The sequence below is a fragment of the Callospermophilus lateralis genome, chromosome 6 (assembly GCF_048772815.1).
Source record: "Callospermophilus lateralis isolate mCalLat2 chromosome 6, mCalLat2.hap1, whole genome shotgun sequence".
Taxonomy (NCBI): Eukaryota; Metazoa; Chordata; class Mammalia; order Rodentia; family Sciuridae; genus Callospermophilus; species Callospermophilus lateralis.
In genome coordinates, this window is record NC_135310.1 from 114914300 (window position 1) to 114935806 (window position 21507).

Consider the following 21507-nt stretch of genomic DNA (forward strand, 5'->3'; position numbering starts at 1 on the left):
GTGCTCACAGGACTGGGGGAGGAAGGCGGCAGGAAAGGAAGGCGAGGGTGTGTTTGCAACAGAGCCGAGGGTTGGCAGGGTGAACAGGTGGGACTAACTAGGTAGTTCAAGTTACCAGCAGTCCACAGTGACTCTGGCCCCACAAGCAGAAGTCACCTTCCACTCTGTGAATAGAGGTGATAGAGACTGAATAATGTTTGTTGAGGCCAGAGAGTCACCACACAGGGGAAGTCAGGCGGTTGGTGGTCGAGGTCATCACAAAGGGTGACCGTTGGGGGCGGGACAGTGAGAGCCCCGGGGTCAGGGTTACAGTACTGGGAACCCCCTCAGTACCATTAACTAACTATGTGACTCCAGGCAAGTCTCCTTATCTCTCAGAACCTCAGTTTCTTTTTCTATAAAATGGGTGAACAGCTGCCATGTGGAGTTGTAGGGAGAATGAAATGTTTGAAAGTGTTCAAGTGTTTAGCCCAGAGAAGTGGGCCCTCGGGAAGGCAGGTACTGACGGAAGAACTTGAAGAGTGGGAGATTAGAAAGCCCTCCATGTAGTGGGTCAGCTGCAGTGACATCTCTGGGCATGACCCGGGAATAGGAAGACATAGGTTCCCCCGACTCCCAGAGTTCAGGGCAGTTAAGTTCAAGTTCCCTTCCCCGTTCTCTCTCTAGGGCCTCAATTTGTTCTACACCACCCCACTCCACGCCCCTACCACACAAACGCATCCTCTGCCATTTCAGCTGCTCAGGTGCAGAGTGTGGACATGTGGGCCCCAGACCTCCAGAACGAAGTCATAGAGGGTTCACAGGGGTCATGAGTCCATCCAAGTCTTCAGCTTAACACTGCTGGGAAGCATGCAGGCTCCTCGGGACACAACGGGCAAACTCCCAACCCTGCCGTCTAGGAGCTGTTCTTTAGCCATTCTGGAGGAAGCCAGGCCTGAGTTACTGCAGCCCCCCAAGACCCCAGTGACCTGGGCAAACAGATCACAGCCTTCGGGTATTCTCAGTCCAACTCAGAAGACCAAACACAGACTTAGAGACCTAAGAATACAGAAAAACAAAGAGAAGGAAATAGCTTTCTTTCAAAAGAGCAGAGGGCTCATGGGGCGATTTAAGGAATCTACATTCCCTGGGGTTCATCTGGAGAGACTTTCCAGCCAGGATGGTCCTGGGCAGAGCCACCCTAGGGTGCCACCCACGAGCTCTCCCCAACAGTCCTCTCATTTTCCCTGCGGCCTGTCTGAAGGAGAACAGGCACTTTTTTCCTGAAATAGTGAATTTACATAACCTCTCCATGGTAGCGATGCTCAGGGTGGCTCTAGTTACAGCAACGGTTTAAGGACTAGAGGGCTTGCGATGGCAGAGGCAGAGAGAGAAAACAAAACACGCTCCACATGAGGTTCTCATTTTCTTTAGCCACGTGAGAATGGCCCTGTGGATCCAGCTATAAATACCCAGCTGCCATTGCCACAGGATGGAAAATCACAATACACACACACACACACACACACACACACACAAACACCCCACACACATGACAAGTCCCTTCAAACAGTTCACGGGCTTAAGAATGAACATCAATGTTTCTAAGCATATCCTCCTTGAGAGGAGGCCATGCTGGACTCCCCTGCTCTGGTGGGCTAAGGAGTCCACAGACGTCCTTGGTGGGCCCCCTGCAAGCAGCCCTCCCCACCATAGCGGGTGGAAGGTGGAGTTGCCCCACCCCCTAGACCTAGCCCAAGTACACCAGTGCCCACCAAACGGGATTGAGGCAAAGCATTTGAAGGGAAACGAAGAGCATTTCAGCGAGGTTGGGTCCTAGCTGAGGATGCGCATGCGCAGTTTATTGGCCTCGGCACACCCTGAACCAGGAATCAGGTGGGGGGAACCAGAGGGCAGGGAAGAATGTGGTCTTAGGTGAGAGCTGACTTCAGCCCGTCTTCGCAGAGCTCCGGAGGGTGAAGGGCATGTTTGTTCATAGGGGCAAGGGAGCAGGGCTTCTGTCCCCTTCATCTTCAGTTAGTGGCGCAGGATGCAGGCAAGGCGCTGGCAACTAGAGCGTAACTCCCAGGCACCTCTCATGGAGGGATGCTGTAAGCCAAGGGTAGTCCACCAGGTGTGTGCCATGGCCAGAGTAACTGGCGACTGGGGATCTAGCCTCAGGCACCAACTGCATCTTCCACCTGGGGTCTCTGAGCCGCAAGTGGTTTGTGGCTTACCGTTGGCATTTTCTATTGATTACAAAGCTTTTTGTTTTGCTTTGTTTTGATTTTGTTTTACCTGGGATGCTTTTAGAATCCACCGGTGGAAGAAAGAAGCAAAGGTTTGATCAATGTGGCGCACAATGCTGATTGCCCCCTCTATCTTTGTCTCTCCTTTTGCCATACTAATAGATCCTTGGCTCTTGTTTGAAAAGGTAACATGCCCAGTTAAAAAATGTTCTGCTTCCCTCTAGACTCTGTTGCAGTTTGGGACCTCTATGGAATAGTTCTGGCCAATTTCTGGACAGGCTTTGCATAAAAGCTTGTTAAAGAAGTAGCTAGCGTGTACCTTCTGTGCTTCATAATATTCTTTTTTTTTTTAATACCTTTGTTTTACATTTACTCTTATGTGGTACTGAGGATTGAACCCAGGGCCTCAAACGTGCTAGGGAAGCACTGTACCACTGAGTCACAACCTCAGCCCCATAATAGTCTTTCTTCCTACCTGGAATGCAGATTGTGAACACAGGGGCTATGTAGTCATCTTGTAATCATGAAACAATGGACAGACAAAAGTCTCATTCTTTAGAGTGCAGCCCAGAGACAACAATCTCATTCTAAAGAAGGCTGAAGTAGAGAGAGATCCCTAGATGACACTCAAACCACTCTACCAACTCTGAACGGTATCTGCTGAACTCCATGGGGTAGCTTATACAATAAACACAAAACAAAACAAAAACCTAGATGACAGAGAAACTCTGGAGTTCCTTCTCCATGTAGCTGAACACAAATTGTAACTGATACAAACCTCAAAAACTAGTTCTGCAGGGTGTCCCAGGAAAAAAGTTCTTTGGATAAATAAATGGGGGAGAGCTATTTAGACAATTTAAACCAGTTTATTACCGCAGTGCTTCTCTGAGCACTGTGGCTCTGCAGGGGTAAGAGGAGGGGAGACAGAGGGTGTTGCTCAAATGTCTTAACCACAAATGTTCCCCCCCCAGGACCATTGTGAGAACCTGGCATTCTCTCAAACACAGTTTGGGAAGCACTACAATAGACGACCTCTTTAGATTTGTTTGCCTCCTAAACCTTCTATGACTTTCCACCTAGAGGGGACCAAGCAGACGGGTCCTGAGTGTGAGTCCAGGAACTGAGGCCTGTGGGGTTGGTCAGAAAAGGGCAACGAACAGAGAACTCAGAGTCAAGCGAGGGGCCGAGGCTCCTGGATTTTTGGAGTGTTTACTCCTCTTTCCAAGACATGGTTGGCATTTACCTTCAGAAAAGAAAAACGATAATGTTGATAACAACCAGAATTCCTGGAGCACTTCTGATTCTGTGCCAGGCATTGTCCCTCACATGCCATCCTCCCAGTCACCCAATGAGCAATGCACCTTCATTTCACCCATTCTACAGGTGAAGAACCTAAGGCCTACTGAGAGAGGTCAAGTGACTTATCTAAGGTCACACAGCTACTACATATAGAACAGGGACTCTCTGCCTCCAAAGTTCACAAAATTGAATGGCTAATGAATTCACCTTCCTTTGTTTGTGCATATGAACCCTTTTCTTGATGCTAAGTTGTTTTTCAGGTAACCCTTCTCTTTGGTGTATACAGCGTGATTCACTTAATGGCCTGGGAATTCTTGAGGGCAACCCCTGGGCTCCCCCAGGAGCTCAGAAATATTATTTGCTTCCTTTTGCCATTGTGCTTAGAGGCTGGGTCTCCACCATGCAGGGACACACTTTTAAGGCTGCCTTTCTGGCCCAAGATGTGCTCCGGCAAGCCTCAGGGCGAGGGTAATGTGTTGCCGATCACAGTGGAGCCGGGAGGAGGCTGGCAGGATGAGTCTAGGCAAGAGCATCCTCGATGTCATGTCCTTATTCATCAGAGCTCCTATGATCACCACGAAGTATGCACTTGGCCTGGCCATGAGTCAGGTCTGCAATCCACAACCTGACACCAGAGACCACCAAGCCCAGCCACGGGAGGGAACACACATCCACTCTATGGATTGGCAAAGTATTTAAAGCACGACCAATACTGGATCTTCAAAACTCACTCAAAACACCTGCCTCTTCAACATCGAACAAAGCCCTGGATCCATCACCACAGGGTGAATCCACAGAGACCCCTCTTTTTAGTTGCAAGGCATATGAAATAGATACGGCACCAGCTACCCTCTGCTTGCCCTCTGCGCCTGCTCCTTGCTTTCCTCCATGCTCCTGGCCCCGGAGGCTCACCTGTATGGAATGGATCACCCAGATGCTTGGGCTTTTGGTGCCCAGTGGGACTTAGCCAGTGGCCAGCAAGAGCTGCTAACTGGACAGTAGGAGGAGAGACCCTCAGGGGGATTCTTCCACCTCACCTTCCCTATCTGCTGAGCCACAGCACCTGCCAAGTGGCCCCACTTCCATGGCTTTGGCTGGCATGGGACTCTGATGACTGGCTCCCTTCCCCTGCCCCTCCCTCAGGTACAGGCTTGCTAACCGCTTCCTGGAGTTGCCTATCCCTGGGTGCCACACCATCGCCTCTCCTCCCTGATCTGTCCATAGTCCTTTCATTACATTTTTATCAGTTATACCCTCTGGGGAGCAGGGACTCTTTCCTACCTGGATCGGCTGATAGAGACTACAACAGACCTTCTCAGAGCAACCTGCTCCCAGGATTTGCTCCAACAGGTCCCCATTTCCTGTGATTTTCCTCTTTTTAATCAAGGTGAATCATATGCTGCAGAAATAAGCGGGATGCCAACAGGAAAGCCACCCACAACCCCAGTCTGCAGTGCAGGTGCCATCCAGTTGGACAGGGGCTCCCTGTGGCAGAACTGGGAGGTGAGGTCCTAAAGGCTGCGTCAAGGACAGAGGCTGCACAGTGGAGGACTGATGGGGCGACGGAGGCCCACACAGTGTCACTTGGGTTGGGCTCAGGCCAGATTCCCAGGGAGAGGGGCTATAATAAAGCGTGAGGCACACACCTGAGCTGAACCCCCTGCTTTTCACTTTGATGTCCAGAGGAGAAACAAGCATGGCGGTGCCCTCAAGCAGGAGCAAAGCTACTCCCAGCAGCAGGCACTTTCCCACTTCAGGGCAGGATGTTGACAAAAGACCTGAGTCCCCGCTGACTGCCTGGAGGGAGAGCTTCATGGAGACCGGGCAGTTCTGGTGGGAGGAGGAGATCCTTCCATCCTGTGGCACCTGAGACCATGGCTCATTGTTATGGTCACTTTCTAGCCCATGCAAGAAATTCCAGAAACTCCCAAGGAAGGGACTGGGGAGAGGTGATCGCAGCGATCTGCCCTGTGGGAACGAGCCCGAGAAAGGCTGTGGGTTTCTGTTACTATGACCCTGTTTTGTCTTTCCACCAACATTTCCAAAGAATGATCCCAACAAATTCACAAGTCAGAAAAAAAAAAAACTTGTTCAGAAACAGCAATGACCATGCACGTGTGGCCTATTTAGAGATGTCACATCTACCTAAAATGTCCTGGATAAACCTGGAGCAAATGGGGAACAGCTTCATGTTTGCTCTTCAACGTGTCTCTCTGCCAATGGGCAGAGGATATGGATTAGGAGTTTGTGCCTGTGTCTAAAAGTTAACTTTTTTTAAAACTAAAATACATTTTAGATAATTAAAAATATAGATAGTAAAATAAACATTTGTGTACCTATCACTCAGGAGCAGAAATAAAATATCACAGATATAAATACCCCTCCCAAGCCTTTCTTGCTCCTTCCCTAGAAGAGGCCAACTCCCTAATCTGTGGTTATTCCCAAACATGACTTTATACTTTAATCACACATTGAACTATTTACAAGTAAGGGTATTATTTTGCATGGTTTTAAACTTAATAGCAACGGCATCCTTCTGCAACTTGTTTTTTGCACTTAATTGTTTCTGAGAGTACAACCTCATGGGCGCATGTCTTTCTAGAACCCTCAATTTTCCCACCATATTCCATTATTTGTATGTATCAAATTATTTAACCAGTCTTCTTGTTGATGACAGATATCTGGGTTGCTTTTTAACTTTTAAAAAACCATGCCGTAGCCTGGCACAGTGGCTCATGCCTATAATCTGAGCAGCTCGGGAGGCTGAGGCTGGAGGATCATGAGTTCAAAGCCAGTCTCAGCAAAAGTCAGGCGCTAAGCAACTCAGTGAGACCCTATCTCTAAATAAAATACAAAATAGGGCTGGGGATGTGGCTGTGAGTTGAGTGCCCTCAAGTTCAATCTCTGGTACCAAAAAAAAAAAAAAAAAATGCCATAGTGAATATTCTTGAACATATCTCATTTTCCCACGTGTTAGAATTTCTCTAGTCTTACACAGAAGGGAAATTGCTGGGTCATAGGATAAGTGTATCTTCAATTTTCCTAGCTAGTACCCAATTGCCCTCTGAAATGTCCATATCAATTTAATTTTACCCACAGTGAAAAGCGGTTATTTTTGGCTTGACAGCTAATATAATGAACATGAGGGTTTTTTTTCCCAATATGAAGAATATAAAACTGAATTTCCTTGTGATTTAATTTATGTAGTTCCCTGATTCCAAGGAAAGTATCTTTTCATAGGCTTATCATTTCAATAGGCTTATCTTTCAATAGGCTTACCTTAATATTAGAACCATATTCCCATGAGTCCAGAAACCAAGAGAACTTTTAATTTGTAAAAGTTGGACCAGGTTGGGCATCTCCTCACTTCTCCTCTGGAACACTTGGGGATGGGGAAGAGCCGTAGACGGATGCAGAGGCAAGCCTTCCTTGCTTACTGGTTGTGAGTCTTTGAATGAGCCATGAGATTAGGGAGGAAGCAGTAATTCCCACAGTCCCCAGGCAATGGGGCAGGGATACCATTTTTAGATGTTGCTTATGTTGTCTAAAAAGAGTTCTGAACGTTTTCATTGTGCACCTTTATCTGAAAGACACAAAACCTGTGGACCTCACAAAACACTGACCCATGCAGAAAGCACCATGTATTTACCTTCCCAGCAGTGAAGACTCCATAATGTCTTCACACACCCCAAAAAGAAAAAGAAAATATACCATGGGATGCTTTTTTTCCATGAAGCCCTCTCTGACTTTCCCCATCTCAAAATAATTTTTCCTTCTATAGGTACTACATTAGCACCATATAGTACCTAGCATTCCAAATGAAAAGAAATGATCTGGCAAATAATAATAACAATTATTTAAGGAGTGCACATTTTTCTGGGCACTGTTCTAAGTACTTTGCATACCTTAATTTTATCTGCCTTTGTGGGTAGACACTAATTAGTATCAAATTTTATAGGTGAGAAAACTGAGGCTCAGTTTCCAAGGCTACCCTCTTATTAAGTAGTGAAATTTGAATTGGGATCCTAGTAGTTTGATTCCCAGAATCTGAGCTAGAAGCCACGGTGCTATACCAAAGCTACTAAGCCTCCACAGGCTCTCAAATGCTTCTTGCTGTTGTTCCAGTGGAATGCAGCTGTGAACTTAATAAGAAATTAATTATCCTTTGCATCCTTAGCTTTGACACCCGCATCAATCCCTAAGGCCTTGAAGAATTTGCTGATTCCTCCCTGACTTATTAATAAAAATTCCCAGTCCTGTGGGCTTGCCACACATACATTGTCACTTAAGAGACCAGAACCCTGGATGCAGGAGGGAATTTTTTTTCTCCCCGAGATTCACTCCCAGGACCTGACTCAACACAGAGTATCTTCCACCCAGCTCCTTCTCAAATATTTTTGAACAACCCAAACCACTACCAACAGAATCATTCAGTGCTTTGCAGCGCACCAAGCGATTTTCATAAGCGTATATTGTTCAGACTCACTTCCGTCCTATACCACAGGGATTACTGTCAATCTGTCATTTCCATTTCACACAGGACTAAAACTGAGGCTTAGAAAAGCTCAGTAGCTCATGGAAGGTGGTTCAGCTAACTAGAGGAACGCAGGAGTTCAAACCCAGATCCTCCACCAAGTGTCATGGTACAGCATCACTTTTACTCTTTGTCACTTTGGGTTGTGCGTGTGCGCACACACGCGCGTGCGCGTGCACACACACACACACACACACACACAGAGACCTTCTCTTCCAGGTCAATGGAACCATAACCAACTAAGAAAAAGAAGAAAGAATCTAAACTAACCTCTTGTTCTATAGGAAGAAAAGAAGGGAGGGAAGGAGGGAGGAAGAGAGGAAGGACCACATGATAAATTAGAGAGCTAACTCTGTGCCTAAGACTACGTGCTATAAATGCCACAGTGGCTAAGGCACAGGCCTAGCCTTCTAGAAGCTTCAGTGGCAGACAAATCTCAAAGGTGAGTGCATCTATCAAAGGAAGCCCCATTGGAGCCAGGAATGGTGTGGAGAGCTGAAGAAGAGACTCTGTCTGAGAAAAATTCAGAGAAGACTAGCAGTACATGACTTCAGGGTAAACTCTACACCATGTTCTGAAGGAGCTAAAAATGACCCATTCAGTCTCAGTGACCAGGTCAGTGATGCCCACTCAGACTTCCAGAGAGTAAGCACACATCCCAGCTTACCTGGTAAAGTCTCAATTGACACTATTTCCCTACTGTCCCATCCAATTAGTGGCCCTTTCACTCTTGAACGAGTGAGTCCTGGTTCAGACAGTAAATTATGTGGTCTCCCTGGCCTTCCAGGAAATTCATGACTTTCTCCAACAGCCCCTGGGTAGGAAAGCAATTTGGCTTCCCAAGGTCATCGGGTTGCCTTATTCCTGCTCCTTTCTGCAGAACTTGTCATAGTCATCAGGCCAGAGCCCACCCAGGTCCTAAGGGAACAGTCCCTACGTCTGTGTCTTTCCTTCCAGTGCTCACACTGAAGCCAAAATGAGTCACCAGGGGTTCCCAAAAGGCATGAGTCTTAGACTTGGGCATCCTGTTTCCTCTCCTGACTGACAGTTTCTTATGTGATCTTTGGAAAATCACGCAAGTTTCCTTGTACGACTCTCACTCTCCTCACCTGTAAAATAAGACCCAACTCGTGGTGTTGCTGTGAGGAGCTGGTGAAACAGAATAAGTGGAAATGCCTGGAACAGTCCCTTGGATGGAGGACCGAATCATCCAGCAGGTTCCAGAACATGTGAACTCTCAGATAGAAAGGGTGTAGAGGATGGGAGAGTCTCTGGAACCCGGTATCTCACCAGGTCTCAAGCCTCTTCATGACCCAGTTGCACCTGCTTCCTACCTTTTTTTTTTTTTTTTTTTTTTGAGAGAGGGGAGAGAGAGAGAGAGAGAGAATTTTTTGATATTTATTTTTTAGTTATCGGCTGACACAACATCTTTTGTTTGTATGTGGTGCTGAGAATCGAACCTGGGCCGCACGCATGCCAGGCGAGCGCGCTACCACTTGAGCCACATCCCCAGCCCTGCTTCCTATCTTTAAAGAAAACAGAAAACATGGTGCAGCCTTTCGTAAGAGTGGCAATACCTCCTCAAGATGAGCATGTACATTTCCAATGATCCAGCAGGTCCACTCCCAGGAATGTACCAACAGAAATTCATCCCTGAGTTCAACCAACAGGTGCACAAGTGTGCACAGCAACACTATTCACAACAGCCCCAAACCTGGAGAACATCTAAATGTCCACCAACAAAAGAATGGATAAAGATTAGATCCATGTAATGGAATATTACACAGGAGTGAGAACACAACAATGATATGGTGAGCACAAGAAGCCATATGACAAGAATTCACTGCATGATTCCATTTGAACAAAGTTCAAGAATGGGAAACACTAATCAATAATGTTAGGAGACAGGATTATGGAAGGGCAGTAACCAGAAGCAGGTACAGGGGCTTTCTTGGAGAAGGTATGGAGTGGAGGGAGGAAGGGCTTGGAATGTTCCAATTTTTGAGCAGGGTGCTGGTTACCCAGGTGTCTCGTTTGTGAAATGAGCAATGTTCTTATAAATAGTGTATTTTCTAAATTATGTTGAACTTCAAAAGAAGTTCATACAAAAGTTTGAAAGAGGAAAATACATTTCTTTTTTTGGTAAAGAGTTGAGCAAACTAAGTAGGCAGACACTTAGCTTAAACAAGCAGTGGGACACCTTATTTAATAAATGTCTGCCGAGCTCCTGCTGTATGCCAGGCACCCACCGAGATGGTGGGGAGAAGAGCTGAGGAGACATGGTACCTGTTCTCCATCATCGCTGTCAACAACGTCAACAATTCTTAGTGCTTTATGTGCCAGACATGGCTTTTAGTACCTTCTTTCTTTTCTTTTAAACCACGTAAGGCATCCATTTTATCCACTTAAAACTCATTTTACAGATGGAGAAACTAAGGCACAGAGAGAGGAAGTGATCCACTAAAGGTCACAGAGAGCAAGAAGTAGAGTCAGCATTAGAAACGAGGCCATCTGAACCCAGGGCCTGTGATCTGGAAAAACTGGCCTTACACTGTGTCTCACGGTCAAGAAATCCTGTCTGTCCATTGGTTCCATCAGCCCCAGCTTCCACTGAGGCTGCCATGGGCATCAAGAACATTACTTCTGTTCGGGGCAGTGCTGATGGTAAATCATGGGTTGGGTGTCTTAGAGTGGCGAAGGGGTTTCCAACTCTATCTCTGGGAAAATGCCAGAGCAATGCCTCATGGTGGGAGACAGGCTCATAAATCTATTGATGGAGACGAAAAAAGGAGAGTTAAAATGGCTGGTCCTTCTACTGCCCAAAGTGCACAGAAAACTCTGAATTTGTTTCCAACTAAATTCCAAGCTGCCTCTGGCACTGGGAAAATTTTGACACTTCTCCCCACTGACCCGGAGTCACTTTCTTCCCTCCCTGCTCCAGACAAGGGGACCTGAGGCTGGGGGATATGGCTCTGGGAGGAACCCCAGAAGCAGGGCTGACACTGAGCCTGGGAATGTGTTCAGATGGTGGCTATGAGTCTAGGTCCCTGGGCCTGGCACATCAAGCATTTGTCACATAGGCAAGCTCTGCTTTGGCACTCAGGCTGAGCAACCAGGGTGCATAACCTGAGAGGCAGAATATTCAAAGCATAGTGCCAAGGACAGCCTGTGCCTGGGACAAAAGAGTAAGAAACGAACACCTATAAGGCAGAATCAGCTTGACAGAGAGACCCACGCAGGCGCCATGTGAATATCTACGCAGGCAGGGGACCTATGCAGGCTCCTAGGGGACCAACCAGCAGGGTCTCCTGAGACCACCCTTTACATATTGCAAAAGCACCACTAAGGTGAAGAGGAATCCCCAAAGGTCAACTTGTCTAGTCCCCTGTCTCCAGACAGGACAGCAACAATGCTATCTGGTCAGCTTCCACCCAGATACACCCACACCCCTCAGATGGGGCGGGAGACAAATGCAAATTTGACATTAAAAGTCAGGACTTTCACTCACTCTGCCCAGTTATGATACAAGTCTATTCACAGAAAAATCAGTTGATGTTCACCTAGAAAGCACACGAAACAGAACCCAGCAAAAACAAAACAAAACAAAACAAATGCATTTTTTTCCTAGTCTCACATAGCTACAACAGAGACAGAAAATAATCGCTCCTCCCAGGCAAATTCACATGATATCACCAAATCTCACGGAGTCTTACCAGGCTCTACCCCTTCCCACTAAACTGTCTCCGTGACCCTGTAAAGAAGGGAATGCTATGATCTCCCTTTCACAGGTGAGACACCTGGAGCACAGACACGGGTGGTGTCTTGTTGGGCAAGTTATTCAATGGCAAAGCAGGGTCCCCAGGGGCAGGTCATGAGGCACAGTGATGGGGGCAGGAGGTTTATCCAGAAGGGCTCTTGGACGGTGGCCTGGAAGAGGGAGGGGAGGGTAGAGGCCGCGCTGAGTGGGGAGAAGAGGACCTAGCTCCAGCGCAGCCTCCTGCGGGCCCATGGGAAGCTGGGATGCTCCTCAGAATGTCCCCATATTAGGCCATCGTAGCTTCCCCAGCCACTGCTTGAGGGTGACCCAGGAGGGCAGTGTGGTCAGCAGTGACGGTGGCAGGGAGAGTTAATTCCAAGGAGGGCTGACAGTGGCCAGCACTCCCTGTGGCTGAGGACTGGGTGCCTAGGGGTCTGGGTGGTGCTGCCCAGCATCTACCACACAGAGATTTGGATCCAGCCGGATGATCTGAGTGTAGAGTCCAAACATACGACCATGAGACCATGCGGCCTCACTTGCTCCAGTGGGACTCTTCTCCAATCCAGTTTATCAGTCTTGGTGCTTCCTGGCCAACATATTCAGGGATTAAGGAGACCCAGGAGGCAAGGCTGACTCTGGTCAGCAGAGAGGGCGCTGCTGACAGTTTTGATCTGTAATGTCCTCCTCCTAAAGGCCCAGCATGGTACTACCAGGAGGTGGTGGAGCTTTAAGAGGTGAGGTGTAGTAGGAGGTCTTCAGCTCCTAGGGGTGTGCCCTGGGTATGCCCCAGCCCCTTCCTTTTCCTTTTCTGCACCATGAGGTGGAGAGCTTGGCTCCACTGTGAACTTCCCCACCCCCCTGTGATTTGTAGCCTTGCCACAGGCTCAAGAACAACAGGGCCAACCCACCAGGGTCTGAAACCTCCAAAACTGTGAACCCCAAATAAACCTTTCTACTTTGTCAGTTGATCAGCTCAGGTATTTGTTAGAGTAACAACAAGCTGACGTGGGGCGTGACCCCCGAGCTTCCCTAGGGAGAGGAGAGCGCACATAGCCTGGAGTCATTCGTTCCCCAAGGTGGTCCACCAAGCTGTGTGTCCATCCTGCAGCCTGAGCCCAAGCAAAGCCTTCCCAGGTGATGTAGGATACTTGGTTCGGCAGGGTCAGGGTAAAACCTCATTTAATAACCGACGGAAGGAAAAAATGAACATCCTAGCAAGCAAAACATGATCTCCAAAAGATAGAGCTGTGTATGTCCAGGCATAAAGAAATCAACAAATTTTTTAAAAGTTAGATCATTCTGTAGTGATACCCTCAACATATGGTTGAGAAGACAGAAAGTAGGTTGCAGAGTAGCATGCACAGAAAGATTCAATGTCAGTGAGAACCAAATACGCAAGCCACACAGCCCCGTGCCTGTTCATACACCTGTAGATATTTAGATGCACAGAGGAATAGCAAGGCTTTTAACTTAGCTTTAAGTCCAGCTACCAGAGATGAACACTAATTGCCAAGGTGTAGAGCGTGGGGACATAGGATGAGTGTTCTACTTGTCTTTGCATTATATTAATCTACTCCTTTAATCAAGGAAGAATTGCTTTCATAATATGTAAAAATCAAATAAACAATAAGATTTTTTAAATGACTCACTTAGCACCATGTGGGGGAGGGGGCTATATGAAAATACCATTTCATTTTCTCTTCTTCTTCCCCTTTAGGCAGCTCCTAATTGTCCATTTGAGGATGATCACCAAAGAAATATTTGATTCCATGTGAAGGGTTTTTGCATACTTTTCTCCATAGCCATTAGAAAAGAACTTCATTTTAACATTATTCCATGGATAATATATATCTGCCACCAAAAAAGAAAAAATGTGCCTCTAAAATCTATAAAAACTATGCAACACATTCCGTAGTAGAAGAGCAAAGGTGGGAATTACCTGCTCTTTGCTATATCTGTGACCATGCTTCCCTCTATTACTGTGCTAATGAAAGCCAGCCATACCAAGCCAACTCCCAATTATCTTGGCACATATATACAAAAAGCTCAGGGAAGCCAAAACCCAACTTTTCACCACATCTGCTCACAAGAAGGCAAAGAGTTGGTTTTAAGTTTCTCCCATCTTTCCCCATCCCTGGCTAGTCACTAGTAGAAGTGTCCCAGATGGTAGGGGCCCTCGGAGAACAGAGGGATGAGGACACAAAGTGTCTACACAGTCTGTAAACTGGGTAGCTCCGGCCCATTGGGCTGGTTGTGGGTATTGGCTCGTGCAATTCCATCCACACTGGAGCACATCTTATTCCTCAAGGGTTGACCCAGAGATTACTGCATTGGATTAAGGGTCTAACTGATGCCAACTGGCTACCCAAGTGTGGATTCTACGCTGCAATGTGAGTTTTATGAACTCCAGTCGTGTAGAAGGCTTGGAGACTTAGTCCTTCCTTGACTGTTAAATCCATGACAGAGTTGTGTGCCAAGCTCATGGAATTAAAGAGGAAGGAGTGGTTGTTAGGAGGCCTGCAGAGACAGCTTGAGAGAAGGAGACAGCTGAGTAAGCCTGGAAGGATGAGTAGGCCAGGAAGATAGGACTGGGGAAGGGTCTTTTGGGTAGAGAGATCTATGCATAAGGGTACAGAAGAAGAACATCCTCGTGTCTAGATTCAGTGCCTCAAGACCTACATCTACTCTTAAGGAATGATGGGAAGTGTTGATTGATAGCAGTGGTCATACAGGAGCAACTCACTCCTGAACTCTGGGACCTGACCTATGCTGTATTGATTCTGAGCCACAGAGAAGCTGGAAATGCTGTCTGCTCCTAATCCACCATCTTGGCTTCCCCCTTCTGTCTTGAAAGGACACCCCCATATCTTGGAAATCTCAGGTCGGTCTTCACACACAGACTTACTTACTAATTTGTACCTATACAGCCTTTGTTCTTTCTCATGATAATGGATTTAGATTTACTTAGTTTTCCTTCTTCTTGGCTAACAATCATCCTAGCCGAGGCTCTTGGCCAGGTGCTGACAACCCGCAAAACCATGTTGTGAGGGAGTTATTTTATTATCATCCCCATTTTTCAGATGAGAAAACTAAGAACTGAAAATGCAAAATAATTTATAAATTCTTACGATAGGTAAGTGGGAAGTCAGAAATGGCACTCAGGTTTTTCTGATTCTAGAATGTTTTTTGTTTTTTTTTTTTAACCCCAGCCCTTTTTATCTTTTATTTTGAGACAGGATCTCATTAAGTTGCCCAAGCTGGACTCGCATTTACAATTCTCCTACCTCAGCCTCCCACGTACCTGGGATTACAGGGTGCACCACTGTGTCCTGTTCCTGGAACATAATGGCTATGCTGTAGTGATCCTCCCTCAGTGACAACACTTGCTCTGTTCATGTCAAACCCAGAACAGAAACCAGCAAATCTTTCATGGAAGGTACAAGAAAGTAAATATTTTCAGCTTTGTAGGCCCTACAGTCTCCAATGCTGCCACAGCAACATGGAAAGTAGCCATAGATAATTCATAACCAAATGGGCATGGCTGTGTTCCAATAAAACTTTATTTATAAAACAGGGTGACAGGTTGGATATGGATGTCAATGTTGCCAACTCCTATCTACAGTATTCATCCAGTTAGCCAATGTCCACTGAGTGTCTTCCTGACAGTATTCTAGGTTCTACAGTTACAAAGTCCCTGCCCTCACAGAGCTTAACTCCAGGCCAAGTCTTACCTGTTCCTTTTGCCCATGCCAGTATCCTGGAGCCTACTTGGTGCTGTTTATGTTCCCATTAGACCAGGGTTCTCAACTGGCCTATGATTTCAGATCACTTGGGGAGGTTACAGAACTGTGGATGCATGGGCTCCCCCCCCACTTCCCACCCCCCCCCCCCAGGTTCTAATATAATTGACATAGCATGGGTGCAGGTAACCAAGCTCCCCCATGTGATTCTAAGGTGCAGGTAGGGTTGAGACCCACTGTTTGGATAAAAGCTTGATTTCTGTGTCTTTCATTTACTTGTTATGTAAAATAGGGTAAATCTTTGAAATCCTCAGAGTCTGGGCTGTAAAGTGTGGTTAATACCAATCTCATAGTAAGATGCTGTTTAAATGAAAGTGTGTGCCTTTCATATTGTAGAATATTACAAAAATTTAAAGTACTGTTGTCATTAAACCATGCCATTATGATTGGGTTATGTTAGGGGCTACCTCAATGATTTTTTAAACCAAGGTTTGACTTTGATTCTTTGAACAAGACAGTTTTGGGGATTTTTGAAACAAGATCTGCAGGGAATTCTCTGTTAGCCCAGGTTCATGGGTGAGTAAGATGCTGCCCTTTCATTTCTTTCCACAGAGAGTCACAGGGCGCTGCCTTTTGCTTGGCTGGGGAGTGCTGAGCTATGCTCTGCTGTTGTAATAAAGGTCTCCATCTCCAGGCAGGGACATCTCACCTCTGAGCACTGTTGTTAAACCTCAAATAAGTGGTTTGCTTGCTTTGACTTATGGACAAATGTCCAAATCCACGTCCTTTCCTGAGCTTAGAACGGAAGACAGGAAAGGCAACCAAGCATTTCCTAAGTCCTGTCCATGGACGATTTCAATCCATCTTCAGAACAATGCTGGGAAAACAGAATAATTATGTTTCTCATTTAACAGATGAAGAGGGCTTATGGCCTGGTGGTGCCCAAACTCAAATCCTAGTATGCTTGACTCTACAGCTCTTTTCACAGAACCCAGGGTAGCCTACACGTTATTCAGATTCTCATAGACCAAGATTTTTTTTTTTTTTTTGTACCAGGGATTGAACCCAGGGGCACTTAACCACTGAACCACATCCCCAGCACTCCCCCCACCTTTTTTTTTTTTTTTTTTTTTTTTGAGACAGGGCCTGGCTAAATTGCTGAGGCTAAGCTTGAACTCATGATCCTCCTGCCTCAGCCTCCCTAGCCACTGGGATTACAGGTGTGGCTCTAGGCCAAGATATAAAAAGACATAAAACTACCTAAAGTATGTTTTTCCCAGGCGTTTGTCTGTCTATCTGTCTCTCCCTCTCTCTGTTAACCTAGAGGGAAACCCACAACACCAGCTAATGACTTATCAGACTGTTCTGATAAGCCTTGGGCAGCACTCATGTAATCATGCACAAGTTCAAAGCCAAGGCACTTCCTCCCTCCACAACATCTTACTGTGCAGTTTTAGAACCTCATAATGAAATGAAAAACAAACCAAAAAATGTGAGGAGCAAGTTGGAGAAATAGATGCTGCCAGGAGGGAGGAATTCACTGACCCCCAATCTGGGCCATCTCAAGAGAAGTTGGCCACTGGCTGAGCCTCTAAAAGCTTAAAAGTCATCCCAGGCCACAGTTAAAGAGAGAGCTTGAACAAAACAAAAACAAATGTGATCTTCAAAGTCTTAAATGTCAACTTGAAGGATAACTTAGAAGCTCTGGGTTGGGCCAAGAGGACCTGCAGCTGCTCTTTCCAGCATCAGATTCTCCTTCCTTCCCCGGAGAAGTCACTCCCCTGGATAATGAATCCAGCAGGGTTCAGGGGGCAGCCTCCCACCCGCACCCACCGGGCATGTTTACAAAGGCTGGAGCCCCCACTCTTCACAGCCCAACAGCCTCTCCCTTACTCTGACCTGAGCACCCTCCAGAAGCAAGGGCTGCCTAGCCAACCTCTGCTTTCAGGTTTCTGCTTCCAGACTCAATTGGTTCTTGACCACGCCCACCTTGCAACCCTTCCCCCCCACCACCACACACACACAGCCTGCTCAGCTGCCCTCCCCCCTCCCCACATAGCTCCAACACGGGAATGATTTGCAGGTCAGCTCTCCAGGATGACTGAGGCCTCCTCCACCCTCAGGATAACGGACCAGGTCATGCTCATGGATAATCCTCATTGGTCACCTTTCCTAGAGGGAGGGAGGAAAGGCAACCTGCGCCCTAGCAACTCCAGCCACTGGTCTACAATCATGGAAAATATGAGGACAGATTGGCGGGGGTGGGGGTCCTTTCCAAATAACATTGGCTCCTGCTGGCTGAAAAACTGAAAAATTTTTTTTAAATGACATTCAATTTATTAAGTACCCCTGGCTTCCTTCTTGGTCCTTCTGCGTAAATGTCATTTTTGTAATAACCTTGAATTTATCTTCAGTTTACAGATGAGGAAGCTGAAGCCCAGAAGGAATAAGTAATACACGCCAGGCTTCCAATTCCCATGGATCTCAGTTCTCTCCCAGAGTGCTCTACTAGCAAGTCTGCCCTCTTTCCATTGGGCCACGCTGCATTCGAGGTCCAGAGGTAAGTGGCACAGGGTCCTGGACAGAGTCTCTGGCTATTAAGACCTAGAGGGTCAATTGCTACCAAAGCCAAGGACAACCTCTCCTTGGTTCATTCTGCTGGGTGTGCTTGTCCTTTGAACCTTCAAAAATGCCTGAGGATGTACCCTCCTTAATTAATCTGATCTCAGAGAGGATAAAGAACTGGCCAGAGGCCGGAGCTGATGGAAGGAACAGTAAGATGACTTCCATATCAGCCCACGCCTTGGCGGCCTGGGGATTCATCCTGGGTCTGAGGTGGCTGAGATGTCTCTCAGGGCAAACCCAGAGGGGCCAGGATTCCTCTCACCCCCTGGAGAAACTCCACACTTTGAAAGAGTTGAAAGCCTAACCCTCGGGTCAAGCTCTCCCTGGGGATTCCTGTGCTGGACCAAGAGTATTTCTGGAAGTCCTATCTGATGGATCTCCTCTGCCCCGCCCCCCTGGGGGTATTTAGTCTTCTTTTTTTTTTTTTTTTTTTTTTAATAATGGGAACAAATGAGAACAGTTCAACTTGTTACTTCCATTGGCTCTACTAAAATTAAAGAAGAAAACCTCACAACCCTCACTATCTCTGTTCCCCTAGGAGGCCACCTTAGCCTGTATCTTCATTCCTTACCCTGGACCCAAACCTGTTCAGCAATGAGGACAACGTTAAGTCAAAAAACATCGAAGACAGGGAACTGGGAAGAAGATGGACCTGGAGGGGTGTTCTCACAGAGAGCAGTAGTATTTCAACCACCCCCCGCCCCCTCGTCCTCCAAAGGCAAAATCTTCTACTGGCTTCCAACTACTGGTCCTGCCCTCACAGCCTCCCCCTTCCTGAGTCCTAAGGCTCAGGAGAATTTTCTCTCCCCTTTTTGTCCTGATGGGGGCACAAGTATTCCCTCAGCATCCGAAGATCCAGAGGGAAAGTCCTAAAAACTGGCTGGAAGTTAGGGGCCAGAGTGTGCAGCTACCAGGGAGCAAGACAATAACAGCACAGTTGTTTTTTTTAGAGGAAGAAATGGGGGTGGGATGAAGTTCCCAGCACAGATGAAGAAATGGGCCATTGATGCCTCCAAGCCTGAAGCCCTGCCAATCACCACGCAGTCACGTGCGTGCTGTCATCTCGTGGGGACCCGGCGGCCCCTGTTTACACGCACTCTTGTTTACATTGTCCACGGGATGATTTCCTTCTTCCCCACACTCCAGTGGGCGACACACGCCTGAAGTTAAACGAGTCCATGTCGGACGTTGCTGCCTGCTCTGTCTTTTATGGCACTTCCCTGGGGTTCAATTTGTATAATTTCTAAAATCCTTCCCAAATCTCAACTTCCTGTGGGTCTGTTTTTATTTCCAGATTTCCTCCCCGTGTCCCTTCATTCTCTCCTTTTTTCTAGGACATAGGGAGAGTCCAGTAATCTTCCTCCCACCCAAATGCTGTAGGTTGGCTCAACTGCAAACTACAAAACCAGAGACCTGGCGAGAGACAAGCTGACAATCCAAGCTCTCTTGCGGTCACTTGCTCCTGGGTCCCAGCTACCGAAACGCAGTGTGTCCTGCGCTGTGCAATCCAGAGCCCGCTGGTCCGTGCGGCCCACAGCCCCCTACCTCTCTGCCCTAGTTGAATGCTGTTCCCCATCTAGGTCCTGGGGGAAAACGGAAATCCAAGAAACTGACACCAAACTCAGAAGTCAGTAAACACAAAACTTGAAATATTATAAAGATGGGAAGTTGCTTTCATTCCTCTGTGGGCTTCCAGGAAAACCTCCCGGGACTCTTTCCTGGAGAGGTGTGATTTTCCTTGCCACCCTCCAGGGAACTTTCTGAATCCACCACACAACTGTAGAGAAGTGGCCACGGCAGAGAGCGAAGAGTTAAATCAAGCCCAGACCTCAGCAATCTGTGTTCAATTTTGATAAAAATCTCTCTTGCTCTCCCTCGCTGCCCCCCTTCCTCCATCCCACAGCACAGACACATCTCTTTATGTTAGGATTTTGCATCTTGTTTGGGGGACCACACCAAGCACTCTAGGAGAACCTGGAGCTCAGGCCACCAAGGGCACATGTGGCAGAAATGTCTACCCTGCTCCAGGTTCTGGGGCAGAGCTGGACACAGGGCCACAACCTGGGGCCACCACCACCTCCTCCATCCTCCGCATCCTCCTTACAATTACCTGCCACAGATCAGATCTTTCCTTTCCCAGTTAACTCAGAGACCCATTGCTGGAGAGGTCAGGAGCACAACCTGGCCTGAGGTCGGGCTCCAGTCACAGGTGCCAAGCGTCCCAGAGATTCCCTTTCTGGGGATGCTCCCAGTCCCATTGCCCTTAGAACAAGAACCTCAGCCCCTGCTTAGGCTGCCCTGCTTGCTGACCAGAGGAAAGGCCTCCAAGAGAAAGCCGGGGGACTTGTGAAGACTTGGGTCCACCGGACTGAAGGCACAAACTGGACCGGGAAAAGCCACCCTGGAAAAGTTTTCAGCTTGGGAGCCACTGTCTATATCTGTCCACTTGTGACAACGTAGGAGTCTGATTTCAAAGCCGCACACACACACACACACACACACACACACACAATTTTTTTTAAAGTTTTCCAAAGACATTTCCTGTGTCCAGATGTGCCCGCACAGACTCACACAAGCCCAACGCAAGCACGCCCAATCACACCCAGACACACACTGGCAGACACAGGCCCCGGGAGCCCGCTCCAGTGTCCCTGCTCCTGCAAACACTTTGGAGAGAGAAACAAAACAACCGGCCCGCGGAGGTGCTGCTCTCCAGTGCGCGCTCCGCAGTCCAAAAGTGAAGGGCGGAAAGCGTGGCGATGCCTCCCGGCCACCGGCCCCGGAGCGCGGCGCGACACCTACCCCGAGGCCCCCATGGCGCGTCGCCGCTCCGCAGCTCGGGTCCCCAGCAGGGCGGCCGCTGCTCGGCCCTCCGCCCGCCGCCGCTCGGCTCCGTCCTCGACTGTACTCCAGAGGAGCCCCGCGCTCCCTCCCGCCCGCCTCGCGCCGCCCGCCCGCCCCGCTCTGACGTCAGGCGCCTTGGAGCAGGATATTTATGGCAAGGATACTCTGAATTTTCCCTAGGTAGAGTTCTGATTGCAGTTCCTTGAGATTTGTAATTTTCACACTTTTAGACAGAACGGAGAGGAGGGAGGGAGGGAGCAGCAGGCAGGGCGAGGCGCACAATAAGGGTAGCTGTTCCCCACTTGGGCAAGGAGCCTTTTCAGGGTTCCCCCTGGTAGGAAGCATGTCAGGGTCAAGGAGGCAAAAGTGGCCACCTGCGTGGTGGGTTCTCCTCTGCTCCTGCCCTGGGCGGCGGGCAAAAGGCTGGTGGGAGCCCAGCTGAACAGGAGGGGAAATCCCCTCTCTGCACCAGAGTGCTCC

General features: G+C 47.9%; 1 protein-coding gene across 2 annotated transcripts in view; it reads right to left on the minus strand.

The window, feature by feature from the left end:
- Positions 1-21079, minus strand: part of Daam2 (dishevelled associated activator of morphogenesis 2) — a 105577-nt gene extending 84498 nt beyond the window's left edge. For both annotated transcript variants that reach the window (XM_076858772.1, XM_076858771.1), the window contains exon 1: positions 20986-21079. The gene's annotated coding sequence lies outside the window, so the exon portion shown is untranslated. The remainder of the gene's footprint in view (positions 1-20985) is intronic.
- Between the last annotated feature and the right edge of the window lie 428 nt (positions 21080-21507).